Here is a 6811-nt window from a genome sequence, read left to right as displayed (position 1 = left end):
ATAAAACTCTAGGTTAGATTCTAATCCTTTCTTAGAATTTTAAAATTTTTGTTTCATTTTGTTTTTATATTTGAAGTCTGTAGTTTTTTTATTTATTTAGTGAATTTCCTAAACTTCATTTTTCTTTTTGCGAAGATTATATTATTTGTTGAATGTGGTTACTGAGGTCTCTATTTTTTAGATTGTGTTTTTCTAGCGTTTGAACAGAGATTACCTTGAGTTCCAAAGACTAAAAAACAAGACACAAAGAAGGAAACATCTCTGCTAGTGTTTGAAGATTGGCACAGTGCCAGGACACTCATTCAATGCTTAGCCAGAATTGTTAGGAGACTAGGGATCAAACAGAGGTTAAAGCGGAGGGTCTCCCCAGAATTTTTTCTTAGCATGCTTCTTGCTTTGGACATGCATGAGTTCTTCTAATTTTTTTCATATACATAGATACTTTTGAATGTTCTAATTTCCTGAAGATCTTCCCAGCATTTGCTTTCAGGTTCTTAGAGGGTCTAATGTATATGTCAACCATAAACTTTTGCTCCAGATATCTTGGGTAGTCAGTTTGACATGCAGAGTTTGAAAACAAGGCCAACCCCATCTCTGGTCTGAGTTCTGAGTTAGGCAAAAAATGACAAGCAACGTAAACATTCCACACACATTTATTGTAGGGATGAATTCCCATTGCCTTTTGTCATCTGCACACCTACCAACATATAAAATAATATGGCATCGTCAATATCTTTGTGCACCAAAATTGCTTATTTTTCTCAAGCTTTTAAGCAAAAATCTGTAGATGGGGAGAGTAAACATAGAGAGAGAAAAGGAGAAAATTCACACACTTTTTTTTCTATTTAGTATTTTAGGATAAAATGAGGACAAATATGATTCTTTTCTCATTATGAAAGAAAAAAACGCTTTCTCCATTAATATGCGTAAACATGTCAAAATGAATACAAAGAATAATCAAATGGATTGCTATTGTTCTCAAGAAAAGATACCAGGAATTACATCAAGAGAAATAAGTGTTTCAATTGATTCCCCACAGACCATCAAACAGCTGTCTAATAGTTTCTGTTTATTCATTGACGATATGTGTCAACAGTAACAACAAGAAGTCCAAGCATGGTCAGTATTCCTGATCCCTTAACAGCAAAAAAAAAGCCATTGACTAGATGAATAAGAATGTATACTGAATATTTTCTGCCTAGGGTCTTTCCCCAACAGGCAGAGGAAAATGTAAGCAAACATTATCCCTACTTACAGCATGGCACAGATGAAAGTTTGTAAACTATCATGACAGTCTTTATTCAAAGTGAATCCAGCACTTCCACTACTGGGTATCTGCCTAGAGGAAAAACACTCATTATATGAAAAAGGTACTTGCACACACATGTTTATAGCAGAACAATTCACTATTGCAAAAGTATAGAACCAGCCTAAATGCCCATCAACCAACAAGTGGATAAAGAATATGTATGTATTATTTATACACACACACACACACACACACACACACACACACCCCCCATAGACTACCACTCAGCTGTAAAAATAAATGAAATAATAGCACCCCCAGCAACCCAGATGGAGTTGGAGACCATTATTCTAAGTGAAGTAACACAAGAATGGAAAACCAAACACCATATACTTTCAGTTACAAGTGGGAGCTAATCTATAAGGATGCAAAGGCATAAGAATAATATAATTGTTGTTGGGGACTTGGGGGAAGAGTGGGAGGCAGTTGAGGGATGAAAGACTACACATTGGGGACAGTGTACACTGCTTGGTTACAGGTGCACCAAAATCTCAGAAATCACCACTAAAGAATTAATCCATGCACCAAAACCCACCTGTTTACTGAAAACTATTGAAATAAAAATTTTCAAAAGTTTATTGTACATAAACAGCAAAAAAGGTGAATACAAGCCTGGCTAACATGGCAAAATCTCATTTCTACTAAAAATACAAAAATCAGTCAGGTGTGGTGATGCACAACTGTAATCCCTGCTATGAGAAAGACCAAGGCAGGAGAATCACTTCAACCTGAGGCACAGGTTGTAGTGAGCCAAGGTTGCACCACTGCACTCTGGTCTGGGAGAAGAGTCAGATTCCCTCTCAAAAAAAAAAAAAAAAAAAAAGCGAACAGAATGCTAGTAAAAAAGTAAGACAGGTACACTGCCTTGAGTAAACTGCCACCTATATGATAATTGGATGTCACGGCTTTAAACTAAAACACTACGTTCGATTCTTATATCTTTAGTTATTGACTACCCATTCCCTACCTACCGTGGGGTTTGAAACTAAGAGACACGTTTGTTTTTTCTGTCAGTCTATGTTCATATTATGAAAAGTTTGCAGTGTGGCAGTCCTAATCATGTAGAGATCTTATTACATTTTTGCAAATAATATCTCTGTATTACTTATGAAACTTGCAAAGGCTATCTGCTGCTTTTAATTCCCAAATGCAGTATGAGCCAGAAAAAAAGTAAGAAAGAGTATATAATATTAAATTAATAAGTTAGGCTGGCTCATGAAACAGGAATTTTCGCCACATTAGAAGACTTTAAGCAGTGGTGATCACCTATTAGAAATCTTTTCAATGCTATTGCTTTTTAAAGTGGAAAGCTGGACTAGATGGCAGATAATTTTTTTATAATGCCACTAAAAGCAGTTCCCTAGAGAAGCCAATTGATTTATGTCCCCTCATTTTAGATTGTCTCCTTAATTACAAATGTCTTTGCATATTTTACAAGCATTCATTGATGACTGATGGAATCTGATTTTATTTTTAATTTTTGTGGGTACATGGTAGGTATACATATTTATAGGTTATATGAGATATTTTTATACAGGCATGTAATGTGCAATAATCACATCGGGGTAAATGTGGTATTAATCACTTCAAGCATTTATCCTTTTTTGGTGTTTCAAATAATTCAGTTATACACTTTTAGTTATTTTAAAATGTACAGTAAATTACTGTTGACTTAGTCGCTGGTTATGCTATCAAATACTAGATCTTATTTATTCTATCTAACTTTATTTTTGTACGCATTAACCATATGCACTCCCTCCATCTCAGGACTCTTTCCAGCCTCTGGTAACCATTATTCTCCTCTCTATCTTCATGAGTTCAGTTGTATCAATTTTCTAGCTCCCACAAATAAGTGAGAACATGTGAAGTTTTTGCCTTTCTGTATCTGACTTATTATACTTAACATAATGAATTCTAGTTCCACCCATTTTGTTGCGAATGACAGGGTCTCATTTGTTTTTATAGCCGAAGAGTACTCCATGTGCACATGTACCACATTTCTTTACTCATTCATTGGTTGATGGACACTTAAGTTGCTTACAAATTTTGGCTATTGTGAGTACTACAGTAAACATGGGATTGCAGATATCTCTTAGATCTAATTACATCCTTTCTTTGGGTATAAAACTAGCAATGGGATACCTGGATCATATGGTAGTTCTAGTTTTATTTTTGTTTGAGGAACCTCCAAACCTTTCATAGTGGTTATAGTAATTTACATTCCCAGCAACAGCGTATGAGGGTTCCTATGTACCCCACATCCTTGCCGGCATTTGTTATTGAATGTCTTTGGGATAAAAGCCATTTTAATTCTGGAGTAAGATGATATTTCATTGTGGTTTTAATTTGCATTTCTCTGATGATCGATAATGTTGAATACCTTTCATATACTTGTTTGCCATTTGTATGTCTTCTATTGAGAAGTGTCTATGCAGACCTTTTATCCATTTTAAAATTGGATTATTGGATTTTTTTCCTATTGAGTTGTTTAAACCTCTTATATTCTCTGGTTATTAATCCCTTGTCAGATGGATAGTTGACATTTTTTTTTTTTCCTATTCTGTGGGCCATCTCTTAATTTTGTTGATTGTTTCCTTTGCTGTGCTGTTTTTAACTTGATGTGATCCCATTTGTCCATTTTTGCTTTGGTTGCCTCTGTTTGTGGGGTATCGCTGAAAAACCTTTGCGCAGAACAACGTCCTAGAGAGTTTCCTCAATGTTTTCTTGTAGTAGTTTCATATTTTGACGTCTTAGGTTTAAGTCTTTAATTCATATTAATTTAATTTGTGTATATGGAAATAGATAGGGGTCTAGTTTCATTCTCCTTCTCATAATCAGTTTTCCCAACAGTATTTATTGATGAAACTGTTTTCCCCAACATGTTTTTGTCACCTCTGTCAAAAATGAGTTCACTGTAGAAGTATGAATTTATTTTGAGATTCTCTATTCTGTATCATTTTTCTATGTGTCTGTTTTATGTAATTACCATGCTGTTTTTTGTTTTTGTTTTTGTTTTTTTACTATAACTTTTTAGTATATTTCGAAGTCAGGTAATGTGATTCCTCCAGTTTTGTTCTTTTTGCTCAGGATGGTTTTGGCTATTCTGGGTCTTTTGTGGTTCCTTATGAATTTTAGGGTTTTTTTTTCTCCCTATTTCTTTGAAGAATGTCATTGCTACTTTGACGGGAATTGCATTGAATCTGACCTCCTCTTTATATTATGTTTCTTTTCTCTTGCTGTTTTAGAATCCTTATTCTTGACCTTTGGGAGTTTGATTATTATATAGTTTTAGGAAGTATTACTTGGGTTAAATTTGTTTTGTGTTTTGGGATCTTCTTGCATTTGAGTATTGATATTTTTTCTAAGTTTTGAAAGTTCTTTATTTTTATTGCTTTGAATAAAACTTTCCACCCCAATTTCTCTCTCTTATTAGTTTGCTAACTTCTCTTTAAGTCGATTGACTCTTAGATTTTTCCTTTTGAGACTATGTTGTAGGCATGCTTTATTCTTTTCTATCTTTTTTTGTCTCCTCTGACCATGTATACTCAAATAGTCGGCCTTCAAGATTACTTATTCCTCCTTTGCTTGATCAGTTCTGCTGTTATGAGACTATGATGCCTTCTTTAGTGTGTCAATTGCAATTTTCAGCTTCAGAATTTCTGCTTGATTCTTTTTGCTAAATTTATCAGATAGGATACTGAATTTGTCTCTGTTTGATTGAACTTCCTCTAAACAACTATTTTGAATTCTCTGTCTGAAAGTTCACATATCTCTGTCACTCTGGGATTGGTCACTGGTGACTTATTTAGTTCATATGGTGAGGTCATTATTCCCTGGGTGGTCTTGATGCTTGTAGATATTCATCAGTGTCTGGGCATTGAAGAGTTAGGTATTTAATGTCATCTTCATGGTCTGGGCTTGTTTGTACTCATCTTTATTGGGGAGACTTTCTAGGCATTAAAAGGTACATGGGTGCTATTACCTAAGTCTTTGGTCACTGCAGCCATATGTGCCCTATGAGGCACCCCGATCCCAGTAACATTGTTACTCTTGCCAACTTGTAGAAATACCACTTTGATGATCTTGGGGAAGATCTGGGAGAATTCCCTGAATTACCATGAAGAAACTTTTGTTCTCTTCCTTTACTTTTCCCCAAACAAACACAGTTTCTGTTGCTGTGCTGAGTGGCTTGAAGCTGCAACAAGTGGGGTGTAAAACAAGTACCTCTGTGGCCACCTCCGCTGGGACTGCAGTGGGTCAGATCCAAAGCCAGCAAAGCAATGGGTCTTGCCCAAGGCTTACAGTGACCATTGCCTGGCTACTGCCTGTGTTCACTCAAGGGCCAAGTGCTCTACAATCAGCAGCTGACCAGTCCAGCCAGGCTTCTCTCCTTCCCTTCACAGCAGTGAGTTCTCCCAAGCTTCTGGAGGGTATGGAAACACCGTCTGGGAGTAGAGAACCTTAGTGATGCAAGCACTCCCTCTGCTGCTCCAGCTGGTATCTCACTAAGTTCATGCCTCCCAAGTTCACTAGCTCCAATCTCAACATGTCACTAAAACATGCTCCAAAATTTCAGTCCTCATGTTGTAAACTGCCTTTATTTAGAACTCCATAGAACTTTAGCCAAACAGGGAAGGGTTTGCTGGAACTCACATTTTGATCACTGTAATAAACAATTTACCTTTAGCAAGGGCTGGTCAGACTACTCCCTCTGTGGGTGTCAGCTGAGCTCAACCGCACGTTGCTTTCCACTGTGACAGGGCAACACTGAGTCTCAATGTAAAGTCCCACAATCACTACATTCTCCCTCCCCTTGGCACATAGATTCTCTATCTATGTCATGTGGCCACTACTGGCAGATGAGGGATGGATGGTGTAGGTTTTTCAAGACTGTCTTTCCTACACTCTTCAGTGCCTCTTTCCTTAACATGATGTTAAAACTGGATACTATGGTCACTCACCTGATTTTTGGTTCCTATGAAGGGTGTTTTTTTTGTGTGGATTGTTGTTCAACTTGGTGTTCCTTAGTGGGGATGATTATTTGAGGTGTCTATTTGGCCATCGTGCTATGCCTCCTTCTCCAGTGAAACTTAATATTTTTGAATATTTTTAGTTTGCTAATGCTGTGTCACCAAATGCTTTTTTTTTTTTTAATTTTACTTTAAGTTCTGGGATACATTTGCAGAACATGCAGGTTTGTTACAAAGGTATACATGTGCCATGGTGGTTGGCTGCACTTATCAACTCGTCATTTAGGTTTTAAGCCCCATATGCACTATGTACTTGTCCTAAGGCTCTCCCTCCTCTTGACCCACAGCCCCCCGACAGTCCCCTATGTGTGATGTTTCCCTCCTTGTGTCCATGTGTCCTTATTGTTCAACTCCCAGTTATGAGTGATAACTTGAGGTATTTGGTTTTCTATTCCTTTGTTAGTTTGCTGAGAATGATGGCTTCCGGCTTCATCCATCTCCCTGCAAAGGACATGAAATTATCCTTTTTCTT

Source organism: Mandrillus leucophaeus, unplaced genomic scaffold (assembly GCF_000951045.1).
Source record: "Mandrillus leucophaeus isolate KB7577 unplaced genomic scaffold, Mleu.le_1.0 Scaffold685, whole genome shotgun sequence".
Lineage (NCBI taxonomy): Eukaryota > Metazoa > Chordata > Mammalia > Primates > Cercopithecidae > Mandrillus > Mandrillus leucophaeus.
Note: the sequence above shows the minus strand (reverse complement) of the source record.